General features: G+C 48.4%; 1 long non-coding RNA gene across 1 annotated transcript; it reads right to left on the bottom strand.

Moving 5' to 3' along the window:
- Positions 1-746: 746 nt before the first annotated feature.
- Positions 747-7,328, bottom strand: LOC112581147. Its single transcript, XR_003105601.3, has 2 exons — positions 5,503-7,328; positions 747-2,553 (listed from the first exon to the last, which is right to left on the bottom strand). It is a non-coding gene; the product is annotated as an uncharacterized LOC112581147 (long non-coding RNA).
- Between the last annotated feature and the right edge of the window lie 11,095 nt (positions 7,329-18,423).

The raw sequence follows: 18,423 nt of genomic DNA, 5'->3' as shown, positions 1-18,423 counted from the left end.
TTTAAAAAAGAGCTGTTTTAAATTCATTAATACCATTTTATGAAATGCTGTCATTCTTGTGGGTGAAGGGACCATATTACACACAGACTTTCAGCAGCTGGGCCTCAGGCAGGCTGACAGTATTCCTGATAATTGCCGCTTTGGCGGGAGTTGCTGTGAAAGTGAGAAGGAATTCTTAATCAAGCAAGCCCTTTTGTGTCATCAGCTAAGGAAGGAGCTCACTGAGTCAAGCAAGGTGCTCTTGGCCTCCCAGAGGCCTCTGCTGCAGCCTTCCCTACAGCCGCAGCCTCCTGGTTGTGTGGAGGTATTGGCTAGGGCGGTTCGTTTGTGGAGCTGGTGACCGGAAGTCAACGTAGGAAAATCAAGTCTCTGCTAGTCTGTCTGTCCAGCGACAGTGAGCCAAGCTGGGTGTTCCAGAGGAAACTGACTAGAAAGCACAGAGGGGTACCTGACTCTTGGCTCCAGATGATTACATGCCCGGCATGACTATTGCCATTATCTTCTGAATTGTCAAGAGAAACTGGAAACTGGACTTGATGTTCAGTTTCCACATAAAAGGGGAGGGGAGAATGCACTCTGTGAAGTAAATAAAACATGTCTGCAGGCTTTTCTTTCTTTTGCCAGTGTGACTAACACGCTGGCAACCTCTGTTTTAATCAGGCCTAGATTTGTACAGTACCAGAAGTGACTCATGCCAGAGTTGGACTTAGAACAATAAAAATGTTCCAGAAATTTTGGAACTAGACTTAGGGTTGCCAACATTTTATTTTGTCGAGCAGTAACATTTTAAATTTTTATTCAAAACAAACCACAGCTACTATTTACTTTCACTCTAAAAAACAGGATGCATCTAATAGCTGTCTGTAATTCCTTATGAAACCCTGGAAGAAGCCAGATTTGTTTTGGGATTGAAAGTTTGTACATTTTGAAAGGTAATGTGGTGCATAGAATACTTCATAATAACATGTAAAATTTTTGCAGTGAACCATATGAATATTCAACTAAGTGGAATAAGTGAAAGCTATAAATAACCATGTGTCAGTTCAGGACAGGATTATCTGCCAGATGAGTTTTGATGCCAAACCAAAGACTTGGTTTTCAGAGCTCTTTGGATTCTGGGACCTGTATCAAAAAAAAAAAAGAAAAAAAAAACCCAGAAGAACAGTCCTTTAAATGGACTAACTCTGTGAAGCCCTCAGCATGCTGCCCTTATGTTTTTCAGGTCACCCTGCACCCTCATAGACTGCCCTGAGGATTGGACATTTGGGAGCTGCTTTTGTGGGCCAAGACAAATCTTTATATGCTTCCCCACTTTCACTTGGCTCCCTCTTGCAACGGGAAGCACATAGCCAGCCGCATGTGGCAGCATCTCCTGTAACAGACAGTGTTCCTTGCCACCAAGTCTGCAGTCCTTGTGTCTCCAGACTGCACGGGTCCCAGTTCCATCTGTCTGCCCCTACAACTCACCTCCTCCTTCCATGACTACTCTGCAGCCAGGGAATGCACCCACCCAAGCCAGCCTGAGGTCCAGTGAGCTGGGTCCCTCAAACTGTCCCTGCCATGTGGCAAGGCCACCTCCCAGTCTGAGGCTCCTCCTCCAGCCACCAGTGCGTCGTCAGGATAGTCAGAAATGGCTCTCAGAGGGTCTGCACTGCAAACAGTGTGGTAGGATTGGTCAGTTCAAAATAGCTTCCTCCATGCCTCCTCATGAAGTGTCTACTGAATCCTACGTCATACTGACGCCTCTCCTTTCAGAATCAAATGACTGTTCCAGGGAACAGCTGGAGACATTGGTAGGGGGAAAGGCTCTGACAGGCCTTGAAGGAAAGATTTGAGCTTTTGGGAGGATGTTACAGGAAGGCAGTGCAAAGGGGAAGGGAGGAAAATGTCAGGTATGTGAGTGGTTTTGCGCACACTGGAGTGAGGCCTGGAGGAAGAGCCGGGTTTGGGAGGACCCCTGACATTTATTTGAGGTAGAATAAATGATCGAGACAGAGGGAGCAGGGTGTGCAGAGGGTGCCCCTCCACACTTTGCGCAGAACCAGCAGGCCAGTTTCAGCTGAAAGGGAATTTATCATGAGGCCACATTCTATGCAGGGCATTTGTTGCTCTGTCTCTCCCAGTCGCCTTCAAAAATGCCCCAAGCAGCCTCCCTGCCCTCAGCCCCTGGAGGACTTTTTCTGTGACCCTCCTCCTCCCCCAGCACTTTCCATCCCAGGGGTCATCTGTGTGTAGCTTCAACCCCCTATTAAAATGAGCTTCTCCTGGCAGGACTGTCTGCTCGCCGCCCTGCCGCAGCCCCACACTGCCCTGTGAGTTTTCCGATTTTCTCCATGTTGACCGTGCTTTGGCCTCCCTGTGGGGAGATACCAAATTTCCCCTTCCAATCTCCTACAGTCCCTTCCAAAAATTCCGATCTCAGGCTCTGGGCATTTATTGCATTTTTATGATCAAAGCTCTTATCCAAGCAGGATGTTTTCCATACCAGGAAGCTTACGAGGATCCAGAGTGACTGACGGGAAGAGGAGTGAGACGATCAGTTTTCTCCAGTTCCTGGGTGAGTTTAGCACAAGACAAGGAATTGGACTCTTAGTTTAGCTTCTGTGAACACTAAGCTAAGCACATTAGTTAATTCAGCACACATCTACTTCCTTTTCTTTGTAACTTTTTATTCTGATGTGATTTCAAACCCACAGAGACACTGTAAGAACAACACAGGGAGCTCTCGTTTACCATTCACCCAGATTCACTGACTGTTTACACTTTGCCCCATTTGCTTTATCATTCACACACACCTTTTTTCCCTGAATTGTTTGAGACTGTCAGCTCGTCCATCATGTTCCTTTTCTGTAGTATGTTCCTAAGAAGAGACACGTTCTTGGCTTTTTAACTTTACCAGAAGTGCTAGTTTCTTGGCCCTACTGTGGTGCTTACTGACAATCAGAGGATTTCGGCCCAGAGTTGTCACAGGGCCTCCTTCCTCCTGACTAGACCCTGCAGGGACAGAAACTCACACCAAGGTGTAGAGGGCTGGGTTGTCTTCTTGGAAAAGTTTTGGATAAAAAATGCAAGCCCTGTGACTTCCCTGAAGGTGCAGGGGCTTGAACTCTGTGCTCCCAATGCAGGGGGCCCAGGCTCGATCCCTGGTCAGGAACTAGATCCCAAATGCCACAACTGAGAGTTCGTAGCCACAACTAAAGATCCCACATGCAACTAAGACCTGGTGCAGCCAAATAATTTTTTTAATGCAAGCCAGGCCACAGCTTCAAAGCCAAGCATGATTTGGGGAAAGTGGCATAGATTAAGCTGGGATCAGACCCTGTAGCATATTTTTTTCTGGCTACGTGTTGCCAGAATCAAAAAGGTAAAAAAGTTGCATGGTTGCACATGCAGCAAGTGGTTTCTCTCCCATCTTACCCCTTGCTGCTTCTGGTAATAGTTGCGGTCCTCACAAGTGACCTAGAAGTTGTCTTTATTCCACCGCTATCTATGCAGGAGTCCCTAAATCCCTCCTGCTCTTAACCAGGTTCCCAGAGATTCTGGAATTCAGAGGCTCCCAGAAGGGCAGTGGGCAGTCGTCTTCTTCAGGGTCCCCACTTTGTGGTCAGGCGTCATGGACAGATGGACAAGCAGATCAACCTTTTTCTTTCTCTGATTGTAAAATTAATACCTGCTTATTGGGCACTTCCCTGGTAGTCCAGTGGTTAGGATATCGCCTTCCAATGTAAGGGGTGGGTGTTTGATCCCTGATCTGGGAGCTGAGATCCCACATGCCTCAGGGCCAAAAACAAAACAGAAGCAGCACTGTAACAAGTTCAATAAAGATCTTAAAACTGGTCACATTAAAAAAAAAAAAAAAAAAGTCTTAAAAAAAAAGATACCTTGTTAGTGGGAGAGAAAAGCATACATTTAGAAAAATATGAAAAAGAGTTACAGATTACCTGTAAGCCTACGATAGTTCTTGTGTTTATCTTTTTAGACTCTTGCTGCCTCAGGAATGAGTGTCGTGTAGCTAGGAATCCACACTCCGGAGTCGTCAAATCTAGACAGTTCTGTCTCTGCCATTACTACCAGAATTTAGAAACTAACCTCTGAGATACAGTTTTCTCATCTGCATAATGGAGTAATGATAGTACTTGGTTAAATAAGCTAATGCATGGCAAGGGCTTAGTCCAATGCGTGGTGTAAAGCAACTGCCAACAAATGTCAGTTCTGGGCAACAAAAAGGGGGCTTCCCAGGTAATTCAGTGGTAAATAATCCACCTGCCAATGTGGGCTGGAGACAGATTGGATCCCTAGGTCGGAAAGATCCCCTAGAGGAGGAAATGGCAACCCACTCCAGTGTTCTTGCCTGGAGAATCCCACGGACAGAGGAGCCTGGCAGGCTACAGTCCATGGTGTTGCAAAGAGTCAGACACGACTCAGCAACACAGCACAGGTAACCGAAAAGGACTCATGCCGGACCACTGTACAGAAGGAAGCCTGCGGTTTTAACAGTGGTTTATTCATTTCAACAAGTATTTTTTGAGCACCCACTGCACGCTAGGCATCGTGCTAAGCACTAGCAAGCTAACTAAACAAATCCTTATCTTTGTGAAACTTACATTCTCTTGGAGAGATAACAAACTTGTATATGTGATAAAACATGTCATGATCAGAGGAAAGATCTGCAGGAAAATTCGGCATGATACAGCAGATAGGAACACCATCAGGCAGTTGCCATTCAAAGCAGGAAATTCCCTGGCCATCCAGTGGTTAGCACCCCACGATTTCAGGAACTAAGATCCCACAAGCTGAGGGGAGGGGCATGGCAAAGAAAAAATTCAACAAAAGAAGAACCAACAAAGCGGTCAGAGAAGCTCTCTTTGAAAAGCTGATGTTTGAGCCGATGTCTGAAGGAAATGAGGGCTCTGAGTGACTATCTGGGGAAAGGCAGAGAGAGCAGCCTGTGCAAGAGCTTTGAAACAGGAGCATGCTTGTCATGTTTGAGGGCGAGTTAGGAGGCCAGAGCAGCAGGGAGGTCAAGGAGGCATGGGGACCCAAGTTCTATGAGCCACTGAAAGGATTGTAACTATTTCTCTGAATGAGATGAGGACCCGGGAGAGGGTTGAGGAAGAGGAGTGATGTAATCAGGCCCTCATTAGATCTCAGTACTTACGTGTCGCTTTTTTTTTTTTCACTGTAGTGAAAAGCTACACACCTTAGTCCACCAGACTGTCAACCAGCACTCCCAACCCTGTGGACGCCCACCCCACACCCCCACCTGCAGCATCACTCAATCCACAGCCTGCTTCACACAATGCTCCCCGACAAGACCTCCCCCCCCCCCCCCCCCCCCCCCCCCGTGCCTGACTGCAAACCTGGACAGGATTTACATTCCGGAAACACGCCCTGGTTCCTCCAGGCCAGGCCATACCCCCAGCCTTGCTGTAAGCTCCTCACCAGCCAAAACAGCCAGTGGCCAGCATCACCCTGGGTCTCGCCATAAGCCAGTTCCCTTACCTGGGAGCTTGTTCTCCACTCTCATCCACCCTCGTGCAGCTGGCATCATGACTGGTTAACCTGCACAAGATAAAGCCAGAGGGCGCAGAAGACAGGACCCCACTCCAACGCTCAAGGATGGGCAAAGCAGCGTGCCCTCAGGGCCACCCAGACAGCCCGCGGGAAGAAACTCTGTTCCTCCCCAAGCTCTCGCTCTGTGGAGAAAAGGGCCGAGAAAGCATTTTACAAGTTTGTGTAGAGCATTACGCAAATAGGAGAGCAGTTAGGGAAATGACTGGAGTTTAAAATCCCAGGTTCTAGTTTGATACCCCATTTTTCTGATAGCTGCCTCCTCCCAGACGTTGGCGATGTCAGCCCCAAACACCTAAACTCCCCCGAAACCCCAGCATATTCCCCAGCTTCTCCTTTGCTGTGCTTGACACAAAGCAGGTCTTTTATAAAGCGAGGTGGGGGCGGGGATGGGAGGGTGGCCTTGCTTTAGAGCACACACTTTCACCTCCTCGCAGTTCATTGTTTTCATACAAAATTCCAGATGCACAGGGCAGGCAAACAGAAGTCTCATTCATAGCCAGCGGGCCCCTGGGCTGCTGTGTTTCCCCGCCTCCTCCCTCTTGCCTCTCATTTCAGTCCTGTGTGAAAGTTACGAAGGTGGTAGATGTGGGGCAGAGCACACTGAGGGTGTCCTCCCCGGAGGCTCTGCTGGCCTCTGGACTTGACTGGATTCCAGGCAGGTGCCGCTGATCACTAGTGAAATGACCTTGAATGAGTCACCTTTCCCTTCTTTCTTGAAAAGTGTGGTTCTCAGACTCTTTCACAGTCTGGTGCTCCTGACAGCTGTTCATCAAAGTTGACACGTACTTATTATAACAGCTCATGCCTCCTCCTTTCATTCAATTCAGTTGGCACAGAGCTGAGCATGAGAGCTCCTGATGGTCCTGGGGAATCTTATTATGGGTTAAAAAGCCTGTCCTTGCATAGGACACGCATTTCTGGCTTCCCACCACTTTCTCTCTTTTCAGACAAGACCCCACACTTCCCTGTTCTTATCACGGAAACTAGTAACACTACAACCTGCACTGCACGTACATTTTTTTGTTTAAAGGCTTAAGTCGTGGACTCCCTCAGCCCCACACCTTCAGGTCAGCACAAGGCACCACACGGACAACGGGGCTGGGCAGCAGGGGAGGCTCCAGGCCTGTGGGGTCGGGGTGGGGAAGGCATCTGATCCCAAAATCCACATATGCACTGTGTTGCGCTATTTATTTATCAATTTATTTATTTCTTTAGCAGCATCAGATCTTAGTTGCAGCATGTGGGATCTTTGTTGCCGTGCACGGGGTCCCCGCAGAGCGGGGGTCCCCAGCCTCTAGGCCATGGACCGGTACCTCCTGTCAGATCAGCAGCAGCATTACATTAGAAATAAAGTGCACACTAAATATAATGTGCTTGAATTATCCCAAAACCACCCCCTCCACCCTAGCTCCGTGGAAAAATTGTCTTCCACAAAATCGGTCCCTGATGCCAAAAAGTTTAGGGACCGCTGTTCTAGAGCACACAGGCTCAGGAGTGGTGGCACAGGCTTAGTTGCAATACGCGGGATCTTAATTTTCTGACCAGGGACGAACCCGTGTCCCCGGCATTGTAAGGGGCATCCTTTTTTTCTGGCTGTGCTGGGTGTTTGTTGCTGTGCTGGCTTTTCTGTAGCTGAGGCGAGCAGGGGCTACTCTCTAGTGTCTGTGTGAGGGCTTCTTCCTGTGGTGGCTTCTCGTTGCAGAGCACAGGCTCTAGGGCGTGCAGGCTTCAGTAGCTGCGGTGTGTGGGCTCAACAGTTGCACTCCTGGGCTCTAGAGCACAGGCTCAATAGTTGTGGCACACAGGCTTAGCTGCTGCGTGTGTGGCACGTGGGATCTTCCCAGATCAGGGATCAGACTCGTGTCTCCTGCATTGGCACGTGGATTCTTTACCACCAAGCCACCAGGGATGACCCTATGGGTTGCCCTCTTTAGGTGAGCATTCATTTAGCTCTGGCGCACTGGAGGAGGTGTGGGTGACTGGTCTGTGGAGATTTTCTGGGCAGTTAAGAGAATGAAGACTGAAATGTGCAGTCTCACACAAAATGGGCTGTCTTCAGAAGGTCGGTGTCTTCAGGGTCTTTTGGAAAGTGGAATTTGGGCAACGTTTATCATGTATACTTCCTTGTGTCTAAACGTTACACAGTGAGGATTTATCAATTTTAGACCACATTTCATAAATCTAAGATGCTATTGCTTGAAAGCTACACTACCATGAAGAAAAACAGCTACCAAATTATCCCTTTATGTCACCAATTAGTAAGACATGTCTGGGTTTTTCAGATGTTAAAATGTGTGGGGGGAGGGGAGTGGGGAACATGTTAGAATTCGTGAAATGCAGTAATTATTTTTTTCTGGAGGCTTTTAGAGGGATCTGTTCCCTGCCTCCATCCCAGCTGCTGGTACTTGCTGACAGTACTTGGGGTTCCTTGGCTTGTAGACATGTCAGTCCAATCTCTGCCTCTGTCGTCACATGGCCTCCTGCTTGTATTGCATGTATCTGTAGTTTCCAGACCTCCCTCTCCTTATAAGGATGCAGGTCACTGGATTTAGAGCCATCCCTAATCCAGCATGACCTCACTGTAACTTGAGTCCATCTGCAGAGAACCTACTTCCAAATAAGGCAACATTCATAGGTACCGGTGTTTAGCACTTGACCATCTCCTTCTGGGGTACACAGTTCAGCTTGTAACAGCACTTACCTAACTCATTTCCCAGGACTCACCATCACAGACCCCTGGCTTCTTGGGACAGTTCGAAGTGCTGGAAAGAGCAGAAGCCTTGGTAGTTCTGGTGTCAGCTACCAAAGGTCTCAAGTAGACCTGAGACCTTGATTGGTCTCGGGCATTCTAGGATTCTATGTAGGCCTATTAACAAGCCTCCAGGGAGAGTTAGGCAGCTTCATGGCTGAAGTCAGTACTGCACGGGGTAGAAAAATGGGGCTATCTTGCAGACTTCAGCTCCACTCCTCACTGTGTGTGGCTCTGAACAGTCTTCATCTCTCTGAACCTCAGTTTTCTCATCTGTGAAATGGAGGTGATAATGGTACCTGCTCCATAAGGTACTGCTTAAAACAGAACATATGATGCTGCAAACAAATAAATGTTCATTGTTATTAGTCTAGTAGCTCCCACTCACAGACTCACAACTTTGCTCCTTTTTAGCATGAGAAAGGCTGTCCTACTAAACACATTGGAAAGTTCCCCTTCCTTCCTAGGCCAGTCATTGAAGAAAAAAAAAAAATTTATAAGTCTGCCTTCAATCTCCAGCATACACAGCAAGTTCCTGATTAGGATGAAGGAGGCCGCTCTGATTTTCACCTGCCCAGGTGACATGTAGGCAGATGCCAGCCCAGCCCCCAGCGTTGCTTCCAGACTTGCCCTGCTTTTGTGACCCAGCTCTTCTCTGGCTGGTTGCTCTGGGTCTGATGTGGAAGCTGATTTCCCTGGTCCCTTATCAGCTGGTGCAGCTGGCAATTCCCTGTTCAGACACTGGTGAACCCCGGTGAGTTAGAAAGAGGGCTTGGGGCCCAGTAACAAAGGTTGGAAACTAGAACCTCTTCAGCCAGAACTAGAACTGGCTGGCTGAGCCTGAAAGAGCAAATTAGAGGCCTTGGCCTTTGGGATCCCAGTTGGGTGGGGTGAGACCTCTTTGCACGTAGCGAGCACCTCACACACTGGTCCTTGGGAAGAGAGCAGCTCCTGCCCTCTGCAGACAGATCCACCCTCCCTCCTCGTGTAGCCAGCACGGCCAGGCCAGGCCAGCACCCATCACTGCTGCGACTTTGATCATTGTCTGCGACATAAAAGTGCCAGCTGGTTAAGTGCAAAGGTCCCTCCCACCCGGGCCTCTCTGACCCTAAGTTCATCTGGGAGTTCTTTGAGAACATACCTTTTTGCCCTTAAAGTGTCCCCCTTTTCAGCCCTGGGATAGAGCAGGATTGTTTCTGGGCTTTCAACTTTTCTTTTAAGAGAGTGAGGATTTCTAGAAAAGGGAACATTATAGAGACAGGAAACAGACCAGTAATTGCCTGGGGCTGGGAGTGGAATTGGCTGCAGATGAGCAAACTGGGTAATGGAAGTGTTTGAAGACTTGCACTGTTGAATGAGCCACTGTGTAATTCATTCATCAAACAAGATTCTTCCTGTGGGTGAATTGTATAACACATAATGTACTCTGAGATAAAGGTGTTTAAATGTGTGTGTGTGTGTGTGTGTGTGTGTGTGTGTGTGTATGAATGTGTGAAAGTCACTCAGTCATATCTGACTCTTTGCGACCACATGGACTATACAGTCCATGGAATTCTCCAGGCCAGAATACTGGAGTGGGCAGCCTTTCCCTTCTCCAGGGCATCTTCCTAACTCAGGGATTGAATGCAGGTCTCCCACATTGCAGGTGGATTCTTTACCAGCTGAGCCACAAGGGAAGTCCATATATATAAGCTCATATACATAAAATGAATTCTTTTAACATTAAAAATATATATATTCTTTGGCTGCATCAGTTATTTCTTCATTTAGTTATTTCTTCAGAGGGAATGGAGATCATAATTTTCTGGGTAAGTGGATGGAGGTTTGAGGAAAGGCTTCCTGGAGGAGGTGGCATTTGAGATGTCCTGATATTCTGACAAGAATGATGGAGGCAGAGAAGGAGGCAGGTGATTACCATGTGGCCTTCTCTCTAGTTGCAGTGCTTAGTTGCCCAGCCAGGGATAAAACCCACAACCCCTGCGTTGGAAGGTGGATTCTTAACCACTGGACCACCAGGGAAGTCCCTTGAATGAATTCTTTTAAAACCAAAGTTGGTGAGGGATTGCCATCTTCTAGGTGCTTATAGGATGTCCTCAGTCGATAGCTATGAATTCGGTTAAAAAAAAGAGTGGAGAAGTAGAATTGGAAGTCTTGATCTTTGTGAAGTGACCAAGGGCAGGTCCACACTCTGTGACATCCTGAGATGATGTTCATAGATGGTGAGGGGTGCTCGGGTGAGGGAGTCCCTGCTGGGAATCCCTTGCCCAGTTCTCAGTGCTGCTAACTCTCCAATCATACCAGGCACCACTGTGAGCTTTGCCTTTGCCACAGAGCACCTCTGTCTTCCTGTCTTTGTGCAGAGAATTTCCTCCCTCCAGCCCCGAGGAGCAACCACGCAGCCAGGAACAATTGGAAAATCCGGATTGGCCTGGCCTCGTTTTCCCCTAAACCTGGCCCTTTCCCTTGACTTGGACTAGAGAAGCAATCCAGAGAAAACCCCCTCACAGATGGAATGGCTTAAGCACCTACTGGACATTTATATACTTTTTAGGCTTTTCTCTCTCCTGGAAGTTCTGACAAGTGGCCTCACAGGAGATCAGAGATAGACACTTATCCAAGGTCACACCGGTGTTAAGTGCTGAGCTTCCTCCTCTTTGACTAGAAGCCACCTCCTGGAAGGAGACCAGGCTGCATGTTCAGGTGGAAGGTGATTTGACTTGTTTGGTAATCGCCTGCCTCCTTCTCTGCCTCCATCATTTTTGTCAGAGTACCAGGAGAGCTCAAATGCCACCTCCTCCAGGAAGTCTTCCCTCAAACCTCCACCCACTCACCCAGAAAATTATGATATCCACTCTCCCTCTGGGTGCCAGCAGCAAAGACCCAGAAACATGAGAAGTTTCTTTCCAGAAACTGTGAGTAGCTCCATCTGGAGCCTGATAGGAATGAGGCTTTGGGAGTCAGAAGAAAGCGTGGTCTCTCTCCCAAGGGCAGTGGGGAGCTACAGCAGGATTCTCAGCTGGGGTGGTTCAAGCAGATGTGGTTTTAAAGAGGGTGGTTCTAGCTGTTGGGTGGAGACTAGATGGATCAGACGGGGGCCAGGAGGGAGGTTAGGGGACCACTGAGGAGACTGCAGCCGAGACCTGCCCCGGGAGTGATTCAGCAGGAGGGCACGGCCCAGCCCTTCCCTTCACCTTTTTCCTCCTTCACCCTGTTCCTGTCCCATGTCCCACTCCAGAGCTTATCTGATGAGCTCCAGGGAGCACTCCATGGCTGCCTGGCTGCTCCTACCAGACTTTTTATCTGGCTCCTTCTGGAAAGAACGCAGAGGGATGAAGGGCAGACCCGCAGGGCAGCATGACTGTGGAGGAGAAGCGGAAGCACAGGGGCTCTGAGCTCCCAGGTTGGGCTGGAAACAGGCCACAGGCCAAGAGAAAGTCATGAAACAGCTACTCCTGGCTGACTCAGGCCCTCCTGCTCTTCTTATCAGGCCCAAGGAGCGATAAGGGTCCAGTTACTGGACCGCAGGTTCTAGGCCTTTGTTTGGAGCGGCCAGGAAGTGACTTGTGGGTTTTGCCATGCCTTAAGGAGACGGGCTGACTCATAGGGGTGGGGGTCTGGGTGTGTCGGGTCCACAGGGTGGGGAGTGGGGTGCAAACGCCAGGCCCTGCACCACCAACCACCAAAGGCCAGGGGAGAGAGGTCCCTGGTGGGAGAGGGTCCAGCTTCCACACCCACTCCTGACAGCTGGCCACGGGCAGGAGTCCTTGCCCTGCTGGCTTAGGATGGGAGGGGTGGCCCAGGGCGTCTCCTTTCCTTTTCAAACAGAAAATATTTCCAGAATATTATTCTGTTGACTATCTGCTAAGTGCCAGACACTAAGGGCTCTGCTGGCACCCATTTCCTTTCGTCTTTACTCCAGTAACAACCCTGGGGGGTCAGTGTTACCATTCTCCATGTTTTGCAGGTGAGGAAACAGAGGCTCAGAGAGAGGAAGTGAAATCGCTCAGATTGATGCATCCAGGAAGCAGTAGATTCCAGATTCAAGCCCAGCCCAAAATTCACAGACAACTAACTCTCTTGAAAAACCAAAATAGGCAGGAGCAGGGGATGGGCATCAGTTTTGTGAACCCCTGGGAGCCATCCATAGCTTGCATCGAGTTCTCAGGGAGCCACAGAAGACCACGGCCCCAGGGGAGCCCTCCTAGTGAGGTGGGCAGGGTTCTTTTCCAGCCCAGTACCCTCACCTGTATGATATGGTGACAGGCTGGCTCAGGTGTTTTCCACAAGCTAGAAGGGAGGTGATCAACCCCCAGTCATAAATGAGCTGTTGGATGACTCTGCAGTGGGCAGGCTCCTCTTTTAGGCTTTTAGAAGGGGTGGGGGGAGCGGGTGGGGCGGGGTGCTTAGAGATGAGATAAAAGAACAGGAAATTCCCAACCCAGTGGGAGAGACAAGGCCCTATTAGTCAAGACAGAAAAGCAATTTCCAAAAAAGGGAAGGTTCTGGTCTATGTCACTGAACCATCTATTTGCCAACAGGCCTCTGCCCCCTCAGCATTTCTCAGTCAGGTCTGACATTGATCTCTGCTTGCTTGCTGAATGCCCCAGGCTCATGTCCTCCAGCTCACTGGCCCTGGGGGAAGGAGAGTCTCTGGCCCAAAAGTCCCAGAACAAATTCTGACTGGTTTATCTAGAGTCATAGGCTTCATGGGGTTTTATGATTGGCCAAGCCTGAGAAATCTGTATGTAGGTCAAGAAGCAACAGTTAGAACTGGACATGGAACAACAGACTAGTTCCAAATCAGGAAAGGAGTACATCAAGGCTGTATATTGTCACCCTGCTTATTTAACTTATATGCAGAGTACATGCGAAATGCTGGGCTGCATGAAGCACAAGCTGGAATCAAGATTGCCGGGAGAAATATCAATAACCTCAAATATGCAGATGACACCACCCTTATGGCAGAAAGCGAAGAAGAACTAAAGAGCCTCTTGATGAAAATGAAAGAGGAAAGTGAAAAAGTTGGGTTAAAATTCAACATTCAGAAAACTAAGATCATGACATCCGGTCCCATCACTTCATAGCAAATAGATGGGGAAACAATGGAAACAGTGACAGACTTTATATTTTGGGGCTCCAATATTACTGCATATGGTGACTGCAGCCACAAAATTAAAAGATGCTTGTTCCTTGGAAGAAAAGCTATGACCAACCTAGACAGCATATTAAAAAGCAGAGACATTACTTTACCAGTTAAGGTCCATCTAGTCAAAGCTATGGTTTTTCCAGTGGTCATGTATGGATGTGAGAATTGGACTATAAAGAAAGCTGAGCGCCGAAGAATTGATGCTTTTGAACTGTGGTGTTGGAGAAGACTCCTGAGAGTCCCTTGGACTGCAAGGAGATCCAACCAGTCCATCCTAAAGGAAATCAGTCTTGAATATTCATTGGAAGGACTGATGCTGAAGCTGAAACTCCAACATTTTGGCCACCTGATGCGAAGAACCGACTCATTTGAAAAGACCCTGATGCTGGGAAAGATTGAAAGTAGGAGGAGAAGGGGATGACAGAGGATGAGATGGACATGAGTTTGAGTAGGCTCCAGGAGTTGGTGATGGATAGGGAAGCCTGGCATGCTGCAGTCCACGGGATCGCAAAGAGTTGGACATGACTGAGCAACTGAACTGAACTGAAGTTTTGTCTCATATGCCCATCCTTCCTGGGATCTTGTGCAGAAACAGCAGCAGAACCACACAGGATGGATGGGAGGTAGAAGGGGAACAGATGGAGGGAAGCAAAACCACAGGCTCCCAGGAGCTCTCTCCACCCATCCACCCTTTCCACACCAGGGTTCTGCTTGACCATGCCTGTTTGTATGCTAGAAAGTTATCACTAGGGAGAGGCCACTCTTCATCTTCATTTGTTATTATTGTTCAGTTACTAAGTCATGTCCGACTCTTTGCAACCCCATGGACTGCAGCAAGCCAGGCTTCCCTGTCCTTCACTATCTCCTGGAGTTTGCTCAAATTCATGTTCACTGAGTTGGTGATGCCATCCAGCCATCTCATCCTCCCCTTCTCCTTCTGCCCTCAATCTTTTCCAGCATCAGGGTCTTTTCCAATGACTTGACTGTTTGCATCAGGTGGCCAAAGTATTGGAGCTTCAGTATCTGTCCTTCCAGTGTATATTCAGAGTTGATTTCCTTTAGGATGGATTGGTTTGATCTTGCTGTCCAAGGGTCAAGAGTCTTCCCCAGGATCACAGTTTAAAAGCATCCATTCTTCGGCACTCAACCTTCTTTATGGTCAACTCTCACATCTGTACATGCTGCTGCTGCTGCTAAGTCGCTTCAGTCGTGTCCTACTCTGTGCGACCCCATAGATGGCAGCACACCAGGCTCCTCTGTCCATGGGAGTTTCTAGGCAAGAGTACTGGAGTGGGTTGCCATTGCCTTCTCCAATCTGTACATGACTCCTGGAAAAACCATAGCTTTGACTATACAGACTTCTGTCAGCAAAGTGATGTCTCTGCTTTTTAATACACTGTCTAGGTTTGCCATAGCTTTCATTCCAAGGAGCAAGCGTCTTCTAATTCCATGGCTGCAGTCACTGTCCGCAGGGATTTTGGAGCCTAAGAACATAAAGTCTGTCACTGTTTCCACTTTTCCCCATCTATTTGCCATGAAGTCATGGAACCAGAATGCCATGATCTTAATTTTTTGTATGTTGAGTTTTAAGCCAGCTGTTTTCACTCTCCTCTTTCACCTTCATCACCCTCATCTTTAGTTCCTCTTCACTTTCTGCCATTAAGAGTGTTTAGTCAGAGATTTTCAGCCTCAGCACTATTGACAGTTCAATTCAGTTCAGTCACTCAGTCATGTCTGACTCTTTGCGACCCCATGAATCGCAGCACACCAAGCCTCCCTGTCCATCACCAACTCCCGGAGTTCACTCAGACTCATGTCCATCGAGTCGGTGATGCCATCCAGCCATTTCATCCTCTGTCATCCCCTTTTCCTCCTGCCCCCAATCCCTCCCACCATCAGAGTCTTTTCCAGTGAGTCAACTCTTTGCATGAGGTGGCCAAAGTACTGGAGTTTCAGCTTTAGCATCATTCCTTCCAAAGAACACCCAGGGCTGATCTCCTTCAGAATGGACTGGTTGGATCTCCTTGCAGTCCAAGGGACTCTCAGGAGTCTTCTCCAACACCACAGTTCAAAAGCATCAATTCTTTGGCACTCAGCTTTCTTCACAGTCCAACTCTCACATCCATACATGACCGCTGGAAAAACCATAGCCTTGACTAGATGGACCTTTGTTGGCAAAGTAATGTCTCTGGTTTTCAATATGCTATCTAGGTTGGTCATAACTTTTCTTCCAAGGAGTGTGTGTCTTTTAATTTCATGGGTGTAGTCACCATCTGCAGTGATTTTGGAGCCCCAAAAAATAAAGTCTGACACTGTTTCCACTGTTTCCCCATCTATTTCCCATGAAGTGATGGACCGGATGCCATGATCTTCGTTTTCTGAATGTTGAGCTTTAAGCCAACTTTTTCACTCTCCTCTTTCACTGTCATCAAGAGGCTTTTTAGTTCCTCTTCACTTTCTGCCATAAGGATGGTGTCATCTGCATATCTGAGGTTATGGATATTTCTCCTGGCAATCTTGATTCCAGCTATGCTTCTTCCAGCCCAGCGTTTCTCATGATGTACTCTGCATATAAGTTAAATAAGCAGGGTGACAATATACAGCCTTGACGTACTCCTTTTCCTATTTGGAACCAGTCTGTTGTTCCATGTCCAGTTCAAACTGTTGCTTCCTGACCTGCATATAGGTTTCTCAAGAGGCAGATCAGGTGGTCTGGTATTCCCATCTCTTTCAGAATTTTCCACAGTTTATTGTGATCCACACAGTCAAAGGCTTTGGCTTTGACATTTAAGGCCAGATAATTCTTTGTTGCTGGGGACTATTCTGGGCACTGTAGGATGTTTAACAGCATCTTTCCCCTCTGCCACTTGGACAGTGAAAACTGTCTCCTGACCATGCCAAGTGTCCCCGGGGACAAGATTTCCCCTGGCTGAGAACTACTGGCTTAGATGATCCCAGAAGGCGGTCTTGATGCAAGGATCTCCGGAAGCAGGGAAGTGGATGGGGAGGAGAAGATATTGGTGCTGCATGTGTGAATGAGCAGGTTGTCACTGTGGGGCTTGGTCCTGAAGCCGAGTCTCTCTAAAACAGAGTTCTTCTGCTGAGTTTATGATTAACCTCTCTATCGAGAACTTTATTTTCTTTTTTTTTGTCCTGCCCCCTTTCCCCTGAGAATTGATACACGTCAAAGAAAAGGGGGAACTGAAACCGTGTGCGGTAATATAGAAACGAAGGAAAAACAACTGAGAAAAGCAATACTAGCGTGAATAATAGATAAAACAGAGTCCTTGTCTCTCCTTGAGGGATATACCTAGCAACCTGACCCATATCTGAACTGCTCTGCATAAACTTAAGACCCGCACCCACCCACCCACCCACACAGATGGAGGATGGTGATCACATGCTGAGTACAAGCACTAGACCCCAGATTGATTGGAACCAGAAGGTTGATTTCAGAGAGTCCTGAAACATCACCCTGTTCCCTCACCACCTGCGTCCAATCAGAAGAAAGTCCATGAGCTGACCACACACCCTGCAGCCCTCGCCGCTACTGTTGCCTCTGAAAGTCCTTCCCTGAAGCCATCGGGCAGTTTGGCTCTCTTGAGCATGAGCTGCCCATTCTCCTTGCTTGGCCGTGCAACAGACACTGTACTTCTCCTTTACCACAGCCTGTATCAGTAGACTGGCTTTGCTGCAGACCTGAGTTTGGCTTGGTTACAGCCCCACAGGGGAACTGGGAAATGGTGTGGAATAGGCAGACTCAAGAACTGGGGAGCTGGAGTATTTGGGTGCCATCTCCCATCAGACCCCTTGAGGACCCTGGGAGGGAGGTGCTGTTGGTTCCAGGGCACATGAGACCTGCTGTGTGGCACAGGGTGACCCCTAGAAATGCAGAGAAAGCAGGTGCTGGCAGTTGAGGGTTGGGTCAATGGGGAGGGACAAGTGAGAACACACTCAGGAACCCTGAGCGGGGTTCCTGTTGTTTCTTCCTTCCCTTGTTTCTCCCCTTCTGGCTGATGGAACCACACCAGGATCTGCTACTCAGCAGGGTCTATGGGCTTCCTTACTCCCAGGTTCCCATGTTTAGCACTGTCTTTCCTAGCACTCCAGCCCCATCGGTCAATTAGAATCTTGATCCTCCTGTGTCCAAGCTATGTGACCTCAGGCAGATTTCTTAACCTTTCTGGGCTTGAACTTCTCCTATTTAAAATGGGGCTAATGAGCTAATGATAACTTGGTACATGGTTCCAGGTTATGAGGCTGAAAAGAAATAGTGTGTAGACACACAATTAGCTTCACTGTCCGCCTGCCCATTAGGAATCTGGGGGCAAACTTCCCCACAAGGCCCTGAAAGCAGGGCTGGCAAGCATGCCTCTGCTCAGGGCAGGGGAGCCATTTGGAGGAAGGCTGAGTCAGCAGACATGCTAGACAGGGAGTCAGGAGCCCTGAGTGATTACAGTAGCCGAGGCAGTCTGAGCATTTGTCATCCGCACCCACTGATTCCTCATCGAAGGCCCAGGGAAGCTGGTGATGCAACCTCAGGGCCCTCTGTCAGGCCTTCCCACTGTGGAACTTGGGACAAGTCCTCTCTGTGTGTTTTCCTTTCTGAAAAATGGAGACAAGTTGGCCAAACCGGAACAATATTATCACAAAATCTGACATTTAAGTGCCTGCTATATGCATACTTGGGCTTCCCAGGTGGCACATGGGCTTTAGTAGTTGTAACTCCCAGACTCTGGAGCACAGGCTCCGTAGTTGTGGGACATGGGCTTAGTTGCTCTGAAGCATGTGGGATCTTCCCCAGATCAGGGATCAAACCCAAGTCTCCTGCATTGGCAGGCAGATGGATTCTTTACCATTGAGCCACCAGGGACGCCCGATTCTTACGTTTTGATTCTGGGAAGATATAAGTCAGGCTGGGTACCGTTTCCATGTGACAGAGCAAAAATTTACA

The sequence above is a fragment of the Bubalus bubalis genome, chromosome 21 (genome assembly GCF_019923935.1).
Source record: "Bubalus bubalis isolate 160015118507 breed Murrah chromosome 21, NDDB_SH_1, whole genome shotgun sequence".
NCBI lineage: Eukaryota > Metazoa > Chordata > Mammalia > Artiodactyla > Bovidae > Bubalus > Bubalus bubalis.
This window is presented reverse-complemented; position numbering and strand designations above follow the sequence as displayed.